This window comes from Ambystoma mexicanum, chromosome 1q (assembly GCF_040938575.1).
Source record: "Ambystoma mexicanum isolate Mex_15411 chromosome 1q, UKY_AmexF1_1, whole genome shotgun sequence".
Classification (NCBI taxonomy): domain Eukaryota; kingdom Metazoa; phylum Chordata; class Amphibia; order Caudata; family Ambystomatidae; genus Ambystoma; species Ambystoma mexicanum.
Genome location: NC_090922.1, coordinates 1,338,111,124 through 1,338,127,208, shown reverse-complemented (window position 1 = coordinate 1,338,127,208; position 16,085 = coordinate 1,338,111,124).

Here is a 16,085-nt window from a genome sequence, read left to right as displayed (position 1 = left end):
GCTGGAAGGCGGAAGGTGCATTGCATAGTCCGAAGGGGATAACAAGATTTTCATAATGGCCTTCAATTGTCCTGAATGCTGTTTTCCATTCATCACCCTGCCGTACCCGCACCAAGTTAGAAGCTCCCCAGAGATGGTGAAGATTGTGGCTCCTTGAACTTGGTTAATCAGATTTGGTATTAAGGGTAGAGGGTGCAAATGTGTTATGGTAATGTCATTCATCTGTCGATAGTCCACACAAGGACGTAATTCCAAACAATCTTTTTTTCGGTATTAAAAAATATGGGTGCCCCCGCCAGAGATGATGCATGTCTTATGAATCCTTTAGCTATGTTATCATTGACATATTCTTGGCGGACATGAGTTTCTTTAACAGTCAGTGCATAGGCTTTACCATAAGGGATTAAGGCATCAGGAATGAAGTCAATTTGACAGTCACAGAGTCGATGGGGAGGCACAGTATCCACCTCTTTGGGATCCAAAACATCCTGGTAATACGAATATTCTTTGGGAACTCACCTATGGTGACTGCCATTCCTTTTTCCCAAGTTTTCTCTGGAGGTTTCTCAGTAGTTCCAAAGGGGTTTATGAACAGTGGTCTGAGTGAAAACTGACACTCCCTTGGGACCAATCTATATAAGAGTTGTGCAAAGACAACCAAGGCATACCTAGTACGATCTGAAAGTAGGATGCATCTATAATGTCAAAGGGGATCTATGTGATTATTGCGACCCATTTTACTGCGCCAGCCGAAAATGCCGACTTTTTTAATCCCCTTTTCACAGACTATATATGCCGTGGGATACCCCCACAATCCCCCATACTGCCCCCCAAAATTATTTACTGTACCCCATCCCCCACATATATATTATGAGAAATGCGGTTAAAAAAAAAGTCACCATTTTCGGCTGGCGCAGTAAACCCAGCGTAGTATTGTATGATTCCGTCAAAGGCTATATGTTCAAGATGAAATGTTCCACACGTCTATCAGGAAAACACCCGTTTGTTGTATGATGGGGCCCGACATGAGTTGAGAACCGTCTATGGAATTAATGTTTTCTTCACATGGTTTCTCAAGGAGAGTGAAATGATCGGTTAAGGCAAACTGCGTATCTATAAAATTGCTAGCAGCTCCACAATCAATCAGGGCTCTAACAACAATATAGTGTTTAGTCCTTTATCTTGGAGAGCGATCCCTACAAAATATGATCCTTCCCTCATGGGCAATAATGTAGAGGAAGGATCTAAGGGAGTTTGTACGTTTACTGGGTGTGTCAGTCCACCCCTCTTTAATCACTACAAATAAAAAGAAGTGTGTGTGAGGGTGATTGGGTGTGTTAGGGGTGTGCAGTGTGTACATGCATGCAGATGTATGCACAGAGTAAGTTATGCGGGGCAGGGGTATGGAGGCCAGTGGATGAAGGGTGGGGAGATTCTTGGGCAGTGCTGTTGTTGGCACAGAGGGGGAATACCCTGGCACATATTGGTGGAACCAACATGCAGTCGTTTACTACATAGAACACATTCATAGGCTCAAGGCGTGCCACACATTGACCCAGTCCTGGATGTCCAGTGCTTACTTGAAGCTTAAATCCCTCCAAGACCGAATTCCTACTGCTGATCAACACTTAACACCCCAACTTCAAACCATGGATCCCCGCTATTGACCTCAAGGGCTTCACACCCTCCCAGCTACATGGTGGAAATACTGCTCTGGCAACTACCCTGGCAGCCCTGTCACCATTTTCAGCCAGCGCAGTAAACCCAGCGTAGTATTGTATGATTCCGTCAAAGGCTATATGTTCAAGATGAAATGTTCCACACGTCTATCAGGAAAACACCCGTTGTTGTATGATGGGGCCCGACATGAGTTGAGAACTGTCTATGGAATTAATGTCTTCTTCACATGGTTTCTCAAGGAGAGTGAAATGATCGGTTAAGGCAAACTGCGTTTCTATAAAATTGCTAGCAGCTCCACAATCAATCAGGGCTCTAACAACAATATAGTGTTTAGTCCTTTATCTTGGAGAGCGATCCCTACAAAATATGATCCTTCCGTAATGGGCAATAATGTAGAGGAAGGATCTAAGGGAGTTTGTACGTTTACTGGGTGTGTCAGTCCACCCCTCTTTAATCACTACAAATAAAAAGAAGTGTGTGTGAGGGTGATTGGGTGTGTTAGGGGTGTGCAGTGTGTACATGCATGCAGATGTATGCACAGAGTAAGTTATGCGGGGCAGGGGTATGGAGGCCAGTGGATGAAGGGTGGGGAGATTCTTGGGCAGTGCTGTTGTTGGCACAGAGGGGGAATACCCTGGCACATATTGGTGGAACCAACATGCAGTCGTTTACTACATAGAACACATTCACAGGCTCAAGGCGTGCCACACATTGATCCAGTCCTGGATGTCCAGTGCTTACTTGAAGCTTAAATCCCTCCAAGACCGAATTCCTACTGCTGATCAACACTTAACACCCCAACTTCAAACCATGGATCCCCGCTATTGACCTCAAGGGCTTCACACCCTCCCAGCTACATGGTGGAAATACTGCTCTGGCAACTACCCTGGCACCCCTGTTACCATTTTCAGCCGGCGCAGTAAACCAGCGTAGTATTGTATGATTCCATCAAAGGCTTTATGTTCAAGATGAAATGTTCCACACGTCTATCAGGAAAACACCCGTTTGTTGTATGATGGGGCCCGACATGAGTTGAGAACCGTCTATGGAATTAATGTTTTCTTCACATGGTTTCTCAAGGAGAGTCAAATGATTGGTTAAAGCAAACTGCGGATCTATAAAATTGCTAGCAGCTCCACAATCAATCAGGGCTCTAACAACAATATGGTGTTTAGTCCTTTATCTTGGAGAGCGATCCCTACAAAATATGATCCTTCCGTCATGGGCAATAATGTAGAGGAAGGATCTAAGGGAGTTTGTACGTTTACTGGGTGTGTCAGTCCACCCCTCTTTACTGAGGCCCCAAGGCTTTTCCCGGCTTTTTGGGACATTCTCGTAGTGAATGTACTGACTGACAACAATAGAAACAGATTATTTAATAGTCTGTATTGTCTTTCTTCTTTACTTACAGGGCCTCATAGCTCCCACCTACATAGGTTCAGAAGTTGAAACTCCTAGGGGTGTCTGTGGATGAGCAACCCACTGGTCTACATAATTCAAAACGTTTTTTTCTCTCCTCGTCTTTTGCCCTGCCTTTGTTCAATACGCATCTATCAGTTCTGTTAAGATGACTGGAGCAGGAAGAACATGGGTGACACCATCTTTGATGTCCTCTTTTAATCCCCTATAATAAATAGTGGCATGAACATCTTCAGCCCAAGCGGTTTCAGCTACCATGTATTTGAACTGAGCAATATATGCTACAAGTACTCTGGATCCTTGTTTGACATCCACAAGTTCATTTTGAACTGATCCCTCACAAACTCGTCTCTCAAACATTTGACGAAATATCAAAAGGAATTGATCATGCAGTATGGGGGGTCACGATTATTGATCAAAGGGAGGGCCCATGTAAGCGCATAACCATCTAAATTGGAAAACTCATTTGGGGAGCCATTATATTTCACTGTCATAAGAGAAGGAATGTGAGCCTCCATACCAGGGATTCAGGCGTCCTGTTCTCCCCTATTTTGACTATGGACCCGGCCTATCCCATATGAGAACTGAAAAGTTGCCAGACAAAGGGGGCAAAACCCTGGTCCCTCGGTCCCTGATGGTGATGTTACTTGAGGTTGAAGCTCAGTAATGGCGTTCTGAAGCTCCATGATTTTAGAAGCTATTGACACATTATCAGCTCGATAAGCTGCTAATTCAGTTTGTAGGGATTTCATAGTAGAAACCATATCGACCATGGCTTGCTCCATGCTGACCTGCTAGGATCGGAGAGGTCTTTGCAATCTGCTAGTACCTGAGTCATGTGGACCTTGTCCGGATGGTCGGCACAGATGAGCATGGACAAGCCACTAAATTGGCCAGTGATTTCTGCTAATATAGGGAAAGCAGGGATCACTGACCCAAACCGGTTTGCCTGCCTGATGTGATAATGGGTTGGACGAACGTGTCTTGCAGGCACTGTGTCGTGATGTGAATGGATTGTAGGTGTAGTGGACGCTCTTCTTTAGAGAAGAGTTAATAGAGCCAAGGAATATAAATCAGGCTGGAATTATAAGAAGGTAACATTATGTCCCAGTTTATGCCAATGAATGATACTGAAATGGGGAACAAGATAAGGTAGTGTCTTACATTGGTTGAAGCAGACCGGGGTAATGAGGATTACAATAACAAAAATAGAACAGTAGGGTAGTTGCGTACCAAATACAACGTAAAGGTAATACCCTATTATCTTTGTTCGAGAGATTGCTGGTAGTTCAAAAAGCAATTCAACTTCTTTTTGTAAAAGTAACCCCGAAGTTGTATAATAATTTCCGGTTTGCGCTACAATATTTTCTTACTAGCGCATGGCGGCACGCCACGCCAGATGCCAGTCCTGATATATGCTGTACCGCGGCACGCCCACGAAGCTGCTTGCTTCCCATGCGGGTTTCTCAGCTGAGAGCGGAGAGTACGGAAAAGGGTTGGGCTCTGTGGGAGAGAGGGAAGGGTTTTCTTAACACTCCCCCCAATGAAAGTCTGGGCAATGCTTACCCCTGTAGCAGGTCCCTACCTGCTGGCCTTCAGAGCCTTGGAGAGCTGGATGAAATTCAGATGCATGTAGTCTGGGGCTGCGCAATAATTTTCCTTTTGGTATCCATAGTGCCTTTCTGATGCGTGAATTGTAAGGCAATTGACACTGCAATGGGGCATTTCCAGTCGAAAGACCCCTATGCAGCTTCAATCAACTAGCAAATCTGTGCCTGTGTACAAGACAATTAAAGTGTGTAAAACAAAGCTCCCTTTTAAAGACGTGTTCATATCCAGGATACCCACTACCTTGACATGCAAAAAATAGGTTTGCTTTTATGCGGATATTAAATGTTCAACATCATGCATTACAGCAACCTGGAAGTTTGTGACAAACTATCTCTATACAGGTTACCTTTTTACACAATTTCTTGTCGAGTGGGGACCAGGTTTACGATTACGCACCACAAAAAGCATGTGTAAAATGGATATGTACTGATATAGATATCAGAAAGGCACTACAACCGGAAGGTGCTTAAGTGCATGACACACTCAACAACAAAGACACTGGACATTTTCCTTAATTTGTATGGCAGAGGGGGGCACAGAATGCAATTGCCGTTTCTGCTACCCCACCTCGCTATCATATAAAAAGGCACAAGAATTCATGCCAGCATCACATTGTCAAGCTAGCGCAACTGCTTTGGAATTCAACTGCTTTTCACACAGCTAAACGTAGGTGGATTTCAATGGAATCCATCGTAAACACAAACTATCATGCAACATTTACTCATTGTACTACAAAGTGAAAAGAAACAAGACATACAGGTGATTATGCCTGCATTTACACATTTGTTTTTCACTTAAGTGCAAATTACTAAAACTGCATGCAGTGATCCAGTTAGCCTGCAAGGGAAAATATAACAGATCCCCTTCGTGAAATTTACATTTTTAAGTAAAAGGACCCACTGTATTTCTTAAAGGGCTAGAAGCTCAGTGCCTTTACAACAGGAGATTTTTCAGGCTATCCTTATTTTGCCTTCTTGAACTTGTAGATTTCCCTCTCACGTTGGGAACAATATAAAAGGTACAATGATATTCCTTTGACTTAACTTGTTTCTATAAATAGGTATATATTGCCAGATTGCTTCACTATTGTGTGTATTTTCCAAGAAAACGCTGTAAGACAGCATTACTGTTGCCCTTGAAACCCAAAATGTAAAATATATGTACTAAGCAGAGCTCAGAATGTATATGGACAAGTGCCATAATTTGCAGAGGGGACTAACGCCTGGGTTCACTACTTAAAGTTAAACAAAGTGTGTGATCTCATGTGACTTAACTGCAGAAAGTTGAGGAGTGAGTAAGTTCACACCCTACAAGAGCTGCTGATTTCATGACAGGGATAAAATGTTTGCTTCTGCTCCTCCATTAGTGCCCGCCCCCTGTCACTCCCCGAGGTTGCCACCTAGATTTGCATTATTGTTGCATTGACCATCTGTCAGCTCCCAGATCACTTAATTTGACAGGCAGAAATACAGTCTCACCAGCCAGTCTCTGCACCAGAGATAGCAAAGCAGATTGATATTAATTGTCTGCCCTCTTGGTGCCAGTTAAAGAGGTTTGCTGGGCCACAGTACTTCCCCAAAAGCTAATGACAAGTTTGTTATGCCTGGTTATGGATGGTTATTGCTGTCTTGAACATCACACCTCAGTTGTTCACCGTTTCTTGGAGTTTTAGGATCTGTAAGTGGTCGGCTATGGACTCACACAGGAAGGGCAAGGGTGCCTTGTTCCAAGGTTGACATGTGCGGAGCTGTGAAAATATAAGGCTACATGTAATGGACACATTTTTAATATTTTGTGATATTTGTATAACAGTGGTAAATTTTCGGGTGACCAGACGTCCCGGTTTTGCCTGGACTATCCCAGTATTTTCACATTGGTGCCGGCATCTCTATAGTTTTTTGTTTTAAAACTCTGTCCAGGCAATTGAGGGATGGGTAGCTACCGTCCCGGATTTTGCCGGGAACTGATATACAAATCCCGAAATCAAGCCTGGCGCTTGTTCTTCTTCTTGCTGATAGATTTTTATCCATCAGCTGTGATTTTTGGATACCGAGGCTTGAGCCTCATTACTCCATCTTCTCGGGTTGAGTATGTAGTCGTGGGTTTGTATTCTTCTTGGTCGGTGTGGTCTTGTCACAGTAGAGCTGGTTTCACAGGGTCTTCGCAGTGCAATTGAGGGATGGGTAGCTACCGTCCCGGTTTTTGCCGGGAACCGTTATACAAATCCCGAAATCAAGCCTGGCGCTGCTCTCTCTGCTTACTGTTTAGGCCCCATTTCCTCCCCCTTCCCGCCTGGCCCCTCTCTTCCAATGAGAGTGATTTACCTGCAGCACACCCCCTTACTTTGCGCAAGGAACATGCCACAGACATAGAAATAGGACTACAGTTTTAGTGGAGTACTAGTTGTCTTTTAGTCCATCGTTTGTGTTTATGTCTGCTAAAAAAGTCCTACTTCTATGTCTGTCTATAACATATCCAGGTTTTTGGGGGGGGGGGGGAATCTGGTTAACCTAGTTAATTTGTGCTCCAGGTTGCAAAAAGTAAATTGAGCGGTTAGCTGTAGTGTCTGTCAGAATGGCATTTAAGGAGGGTGGAGGGTTGCGTTTGTGTATCTCTGGTGTGCCGTCCTAGTGTGGGGTTTGGGAACTTTAATGTAGAAATTATTTTTTTATTATTGTAATTTTTAGTTTAAATCAAACTTTTATCACAACAATTTTCTTCACATATCTTTAAAAAAACAAGCAAACAAACATCTTCCACTTCAATTCACAACCCATGTTTAAATGGGGGTTGCCTTGGTTATACTCAGTACTCTAGTGGCAGTCTCTAGGTATTTGGTTCTTATTACTATTCATTTGAATGATGTTTCAAAATGTTATCCAAGAAATTTATTACAGAGCATGTTAAATGTACTGAGCTTCCGCCTAGAATCCTAAACCACCATTTGTCCATGTTGCCGCCAACTGGCTCGAACTGTTTTAGGTGGAGTGACCTTTGGTTCCTTAGCTCTGTGCATTCTGTTATTAAGTGTTTGAGTGATTCTGTGTCAGCAGTACAGAATCAGCAACTATTGTCATCTGATGTTGCTATGTGTCGTGCCACTAACATCTGTTTTGTTTTTAAGGCATTTAAGCGCAATCTTAGGAATCTGTTGCGATGGTGCCTAGACGGAAATTTCTGCAAATATTGTGGCAATTTATCTAGCTGGTTCATTACAGGTCCAAAGTCCAGTACTGTTCAGAGATTTTTATATTTGGTCAAGTTTTGAATCCAGAACCATTGTTTTTATTTCTTCTTTGCAATTTGAGGCTGATCTAACACCGTTGCCATCGCAATGTCGCTCGCATTCAGAACTGCTACCAACTTTTGCGTCCAGATCTTTATTAGTCCAGTGTATCTGTGATTGTCGCTTGGCGCTAATATCTTATATGCAGGTTGTGGATTGGCAACTGACATTTTTCGTAGGATCACAAGGGATTTCCAGACGACAGAGCCATATAATTCTTCAAGTGCAAGTTCATGCCGAATTATTATGATTGATATATGTTTGGGTAATCTTAATACTCGCCGCCAGAAAATTCCCTCTAGTTGAGCCCAGATTTTGTGATCTAAGTTCCAGTCAGTTTCTGCACCAAATATGATTCCTGGAACTACTTTTTGCATGTAAAACTGCCGGACTGGAATTAGGCTAAACTTTCCATACAGGGAGTGAATTTGCGCGCCTTGTAGAGAGAAAGTTTTCATTCGTTGGAACAGATGTAATACCCAGTTTCTTTCTCGAATGGACCTGTTTATCGGGATTCCCAAAAAGCGTATTTCAGCCACTGCTTCGATTTCCTCGTTGTTGATCTTCCATTTGAAGTTTTGATTTAGTTTTCCTTTTGCTTGGCCAAACTTCATGATTTTGGTTTTTTTACATTGATTTTCAGATCATTTTTCGCCATATATTTTTGTAATCCTGATAAAAGACGTTGTAGCCCTATTTGAGTTTTATCGATCAGAACCAGATCGTCAGCATAGGTCACACACCAGATTTGATGGCCATTTATTTTTGGTGAGAAGCGTTTTATGTTAGTCAAGTTGTCTGGGATGTCAGCGATGAATAGCTTAAACAAGACTGCAGCTAAGGGACAACCTTGTTTTACCCCTTTGCTTGTGACAATCGCGTTAGTTAGGTCTCCGTTTCCATTTATCCGTACACGAATCGATGTTTTGAAATGGAAGGCCATTATTGGCTGTAAAATGTTTTCTGGGCAGCCCCAGTTTCTAAGTCTCCTCCATAGAAGTTCTCGATTTACTGTATCGAAGGCCTGTTGCATGTCCACAAAGGCGAGGAATAAATTTGAGCGGTTCATTAAAGCATCCAATTTCAACAAATTCATTATTGTCAAGTTGATTTCCGTTCCTACGCCCTTCGTGAAACCTGTCTGCCGACAGTCGGAAATTCCTTTGTTATTTGCCTACTTTGTTACTTTTTGTTGGAGGAAGGTCGCCATAATCTTTCCGATTGTATCGAGAAGGGCGATCGGCCTATAGTTGGCGGGATCGGCCCGATCGCCCTTCTTGTAGACTGGCACAACAATCGCCTCAGTCCAGGATTCTGGTAGTGATTTATGTTTGGAAATTTTGTCGAACAACAAGGCTATGAAGATTGACCATTCATTTTTATGTGCTTTCAACATCACATTAGTAATGCCATCAGGCCCTGCGGCCCTAGAGTTTTTTGACTTCGAGATTGCTTTTTGTATGTCGTCAACAGTTTCCGCTACGTCCCATCGCTTTATCTCTGTGTTCCATTCTTTTGTTTGCCCGGAGTGAGTTTGCTCGAACACACCTTCAAAATGGTTTTGCCAGGCTCCTTCAGAGACTCAGTTTGCTAGAATTTCTATTTGCTTGGCATTATCATTGTTTAAAATGTCTCAGATCTCTCTCGAGTTATTGGATTTAATTAAGGCTAGCATCAACTCTCCGCGTTCTTGATCTCTCATGCAGCAAAATGTTTTATGCCAATTTCGGTATTTTTGTCGCCGTTGTTTGATATATGCTGCAGCGTTTTCTCCGCGATTTTGTTTTATCTCTCTTATGTCTTTGTTAAGCAGTTTCTTCTGATCTTTTATGAGACGGCTCCATTCGTGTCTGTGTGTTTTCCAGTTGTTTGCGTTCCTTAAAAAGCTCATTGTTTGATAGGGCAATAGAGCAACATACTTTATCAGATTCGTTGTTTTATTGGATAGAGATCGATACTCCACTGTTAGACCGGTTATTTGTTTCTCTTTTAGGCATAGCCTATTTCGCCCTTTATTTACTTCCACAGCTTGTTTACAGGTCGCTGTCATCGGTTTCTGGCTTAACAGCCATGACATTTCCAGGACATCGTGATCACTTTGTTCTGTTTGAAGAATTCGTAACTTCTGGATCTTTTTCCATAAGTTATTTGATGTCCAGATGTAGTCGAGGATCTTTTGATGGCCGAAATTTCGCCAGGTAACCTTTGGTGGAGTATCCCCAGTTACTTGTCCGTTGACCATAACGTAGTCCCTAGCGTTCATTTCGATGGCCCATCAAACTCTTCTTGCAGTCGTAATCTGTGTTTCCTTTGCTGTTGATGATATGAGCTTCATCTCGTCATTGAACCATGTTAGGTTCATGTCACCGCATATGATAATTGATAATTCGTGGTGTTTCTTTTGGTTTTTATCAATTATGTTTGTAATGGATTGAATGAATTTCTCAGTTGTTATCTTCGCAGGATTCCAGTACAAGTTAATTACTAACAGGTACTGAATTTTCATCAATTTACCATTTGATTTTTGAATTAGGGTTGCCTGTATGAAGCTGTTAGGATTTTCTTTTCCACATAGTTCCCAAGTGGTGCCGTTTTTCACCATGGTGATTAGACCTGAATAGGGGCGACCCTGGGCATTTTTCTCCGCTGGATTGAGCAATGTCAGGTACCCATCTTTTACAGGTGGAATCCGGAGCCATGTCTCTTGTAAGCAAATTAGGAAGTTTTCAGTCAGGTCTACAGGGAAGTCATCAAATAGGTGCTGGAACCCTCTCGTATTCCATGATATTAGTGTGACGAGGCTTTCGTGGATCTGGTTGTCTAGCTAATGTTTTCTCTTGCTAGAATTTCTGTTGCTTGTTTCCACTGGAGCGGATCGACCTGCTTTTAGCTGATTCCTTAAAGTGTCTCGACACTATTCAAGAGATTCTTTTGCATTTGAGGTCTTGTTGCGGCCTCTAGGACTTTTTGTGATCAGTTGTACTTCTTCCAAAATTTCAAAACCCAAGAACATCAGTTCTTCTTTTGCGACCATGATGGTTTTTCATACTGCTTTTGAGTTTATATAGAGTAGTACTTGATCTGCATGTTCTTCTGAGACATATTACACTATTCCAATGTCTTGTGTCGTCACAGTTCTTAGTATAGGCACTGAATGCAGTAAGCAAATTACATTGCCTTTGTTTAAATTTAAGTAATTTTCATCGTGGAATATATTTTCAATCCGTATTTTTCCTTGCTGAGATTTTGTTTCAGTCAATTTGTTCTTTTCCGCAGCTAGTAATTTATTCTGGGATTGTGCTCGAGTGAGTTTAGGATTTAATGTCTCATGATGTTTCTTCACTGTTTCCCGCTTGATTCTATCTTTATTTTGAATTTCGCGACGCTGCTTTCCTGTGGTTTCCTGCGGTTTCTGCGAATCGTTTATTTTAGCGATTTTAGCCATAGGTTGTATTGAAGATAGTTTCGGGACTCTTTCGTATGATTCCGTCATGTTTGACAGACTCGTTTCATCCATCTCTTGGAATTCTGGCAACTTTTCTTCTCCACAGTCATCAGAGTATGTTGACAGATCACAAAGATCCACCGAAGATATTACTGTTTGGATGGAGGCGTTGTCGGAGTCTAATCTCATTCTTTTTTTAGGATTTTTTGTGTCTGGTTTTACTGTTACTCCAGTGATTTTTATGAGGGCTTTTTCTTTTTCCAAGCCTTTTTGTTGATCTTTTTTGTCTCTTACAAAGAGACTTTGTTTTACTGGGGTTGGCAAGTTTCGTATGAACTTTCGCGAACCACTTGATTGTTTTTTTGCGTCTACCAAATTTTTCTTTTTCTCAGTTTTTTTTCTTGCCGGGCACTTTTTGTCTGTCATTAGTTGACTGGTTTTGGCATCACTTACGATGTTTTTTGCAGCGCCTCCAAAAATACTGTAGGTTAATTTATCAATCGAGCAATTGGGTTTTTGCAATGTTTTTTCAACCGTTTTCTTCGCCGGTTTTTGCATTTTTTGGTTGACTTGGTTGACTTGGATGCAGAACAGCCATCGGTGGATGGCAAGTTTATGACCTCCGCCTGTCCCGTCGCATTTGCTCCAGGTGGCAGAGTGTCATTTTCATTTGAACTTTGGCCTTGTATCTCAACGAGATGGGTCGAGGTTGTTGTAGCTTCGTCTCTTTCGAGTCTTTTTGCCGTATGTCTTCCATTTTATTCTTCAGCAGCCTGTGATTTTACGTTTTCGTTTTGTCCCTGCGGACGCGCAGAGTTTAAGGACATGCTGTTATGATCCACTTGCCCTTGCATTGAACAACTACTCAGAATTTCTAAAAGGGAGTTTTTCTCAAAAAAGATCTTTTTTGATGTATTCACTTAGCTCAGTTTGCCAGGACACAGCTTTAGAGGATTCATTTTCGTATTGTTGTTTAAATTGTACATTTTCACATTCCATTTTGATGATTTTTTCGTTTAAGTGACTGATTTGTGCACTATTGTTTTGCAGTTCCTCATGAAGTGATTCGTACAATTTAACGAACGGAATCAATGCTCAGGACGTAGCTGCCAGTACGTTATTATGAATTTGTATAGCAGCAGCAGTTGACAGATTTGATTGAATGACTGCTTGTTTTCCAAATCGTTATATTTTGTGTCGCTGATCTCACTTGCCAAGACTCTTCCGTCTCGTTTATGTGCTCCAGTATCATTCTGCGGCGGTGGACTATCAGCGACTAAAGAGATCTCTGGAACTGTGTAGAGCAGCTTACCGTCGGCTGCATTGTATTCCTCGAGCAGTGCCTTTCTTCTAGGAATACGGCCAGTTTGTCTTTTGACCTGTTTCCAGGAGTAACGTGAGTAAGATTTCTAAGCACTACGTTGTCCATATGAGGTGCATGAAACCCTAATCTTCCGTATAATTCAGGGCTTGTTTGTATATTTAGAGGGTCATTATTCTTCGTATTTTTTTTGCTGAGATTCGGCACGTGGATATGTATCTTTAGGCTTGTTGGTTGCTGTGAAGCTTTCCGCTAATTTGCTCTTCATAACCTCGAAGTCAGCTTTTAAGCGTTCAGTTAGTCTATCCTCACGACCTGCAAAATCGAATCCACTGATTGGTGTGCAGACAGTTGGCGCTAGACATACACCGTTGTTCTGCCCATCATAATTTTGCCTCGAGCTTGGTCGTTCATTCGCCTGTAGTGAACCTGTGATTTCCGTCTTTCGATTTAATTCACCTATCGGCGCATTGTTAGTTGATGAAGCAAACATTTTTTTGCTTTTTAGTCCAGGATTTGCAGTTGATGTATTCACATTTCTACTCACATTTTGGTCAATAATTTTTCCTTCTACCAGCGGATATGTGAATCTCAATTTATTTTCTTCACGCAATAGACTTGGGACCTCTACTTGCAGGAGCTCGATGTCTGTGACGTCAAAAGACGAATCGAAGAACGCAGTGTTAATTTCGATCTCTTTGCCTCTTGTTCCATCATCTGCATTTTCATTTGAATTTGGGAGTGAGATGCGAGCACTACTTGTGTTAGAATGTTCATTGCATGGTGCATTATTAGGCTCGCCCTCACGCTCAGTCGCTCCTTTTGTCTCCCTTCCCTCTAGCAAGGATTTGTTTTTCTCCTGTAGGAGCTTCAATAAACACACATTTCACTTACAGGGAATTGAAGCCGAGGCTAACGACATTCGAGCAAGATATTTACTTGCAAGCTGTGCCAGAGAAGGGAAAGTGACAGAACTTTTACTGATTGAATGCAATGGTTAGATAGTTTGTCCATTTTGTCTCCCTGCCACCTGCAAGTTTTTTTGCTTGAGGAACGACCAATTGTAACCCTCAAGGTCGCACTTGCCAGTATGCAGATTTCCCTCTGGTGGCACTGTTTTATCTAAAGCCTGTGTACCTGATTTAAGTTTAGAGCGAATCAAAGGGCCGGCCTCGGCTATATCAATGCTTCTTACCTGCTGCGCTGCTATGCTGACCGGGGTTGTGCTGGCTTCGCCTCCGGCGTAGTTTGAGAGAATCCGCCACTCGCCAAAGCCGCCAAACAGCAAAACAGTGTTCTCAGCCCTTCTGTCTCAGGGCTTACGCCGCAAGGGTGCTCCCGAAGTCCTGATAAACACAGCTGTTGGTCATGTGACGTACGCGTCACTGGAGAGTGTGATGCTGGAAATGCATCGGAGGGACAGGGCCTCTGTATCCTTGTCCTTTACTGCTTTTTATCGTATGTTCTGTCGTGTTTCCCGCGCAGGAGTTCATGTGGGACTCCTGGCGGTGCAGCTCTCTTTCTTTTGGTTTGGTGAACGGACCCATGGGATACCCTTAGGGCACCCATGGGTGGGGGTACAACCCTGTGCCCCTAGTGTATGTTTTTGGGCACCTCTGGGTGGCCCACAGAGCAGGGTATGGGCTGGTGGCAGCTCCATGCTGAATTTAACAGGTGCGCGGAGTATCCTCCATTTTTGGATACCCCGGCCCTGCCATTGGGATTAGTTGATCCCTGATGGAAAACAAGATGGCCCCGGTGGCCCCTTGCTTTCTATTACCCATTACCTTGTTTTCCCAAAGTCCTGGGAAGCTCTGACTATGTCCCTTCCCCCTGACTGGCTGTTGGATGGAAGTGCCATATATGGTGTTGTTGTGAAGGCCCAGTCAGACTAGCTGGAGCCTTCCCGGTGATGTATGTTGTGGGTACCTCCTGTGGGTGGGACCTGGGTAAATAGAATGTGTGACGAATATGCATTCTGTGTTGTGGGTGTCTAGTATCTGGTGGTTGACACAATGACTGAGACAACCCTGCCCGAAACCGGTATGAATGCAGCTTGGAGTGTTGAATGGCTCCGTACTTGTCCCAATACACATAACTTGTTGTGAGTGTCTGGAGAGAAGTGAATGACCTGAATACCTTGTGTGCCTGATTGGCTGCCTGCCTGCATGAATGCCCGTAGTCGTGATTGGATGCTTGAGTGTGACCCAGTGGAATGAATGGGAGATCAACAGTATATCTGGGGACCTCTCACTGCTGGGAATCGTGTTCAGAAGCTGAAGTCCACTACGACGAGTAACTGGATTAACTGACGCTTGACCTTGACACACTGCTGGACGAGAAGAATTGCTGTTGCTCTCCTTCACAATCTGAAAGCTGCTGTGCCTCCAAGGACTGACCCAGAGAGGACCTGGTAAGGCGCCCTCTTCCCGAGCTACGAGGGATCATCGTGCACAGCTGATCTTTGCCAACGCTCCCTGGTAGACAGATCTACGACAGGCTGCCGACCCGATACGGGGACTGCTGCGGAACGCCAAGGAGAAGCACTCGGACTGTTGTCCGCTACTGTCGACGACCGCCGTCGCCGACTGGAGCCGCCGTGCTCCCGTTTGCCTAAGAACTTCCATTGATCATCGGACGCTCTCGTCTCCATCGTCACCCGCTGGAGAAGGCCCGACCGTCGACGCGCCGAGGATCATCCACCGGTGGGTTTCCCGCCACCTAAAGACCGCAGAGACGCCGACGACTCGACGCCCTTGCTGGGCCACCGTTCTTCATCATCTCTTTGCGGTCCAGAACTATTGTCACCGAGGTGCCCCGCACGCCTCTTCCTTGCAGGACGCCAACGCTCTATCGTCGACGACCACCACTAGGAACGAAGCTGCCACTTCCCTGCCATAGTTCGCCCTGTTCACTGTCGGACGTTCGACGACCCGTGACTCCTGCCTTAAAGGGAGGGCACTCAAGAAGGGCCGTCAATTCCCCGACACCGATTGTCAAGTTCCCCGACACCCCTCGACGATCCGTGGCTCCCGCCTGAACGGGAGGCACTCAAGAAGGATCGGTCGGTGCATCGTCGGAGAACTCTACTCCACCAGGTACATTGGGGGGGGGGGTAAAACCTTAATAGGCGGAAATAGACTAGTGAACAATATATGGACTGGGCTTATGCTATATAGCTTTATTTTACAGGTTTCCGAGATGGGGGGGGGGATCTCCACACAGAACTGTGTCTATCGGTATAGGCCAGTATTCTGCCTATTGTTTCAACCATCTTACGTTCCTTCCTATCTCTGTTGCTGGTTTCCTCGTTATTGATCTGT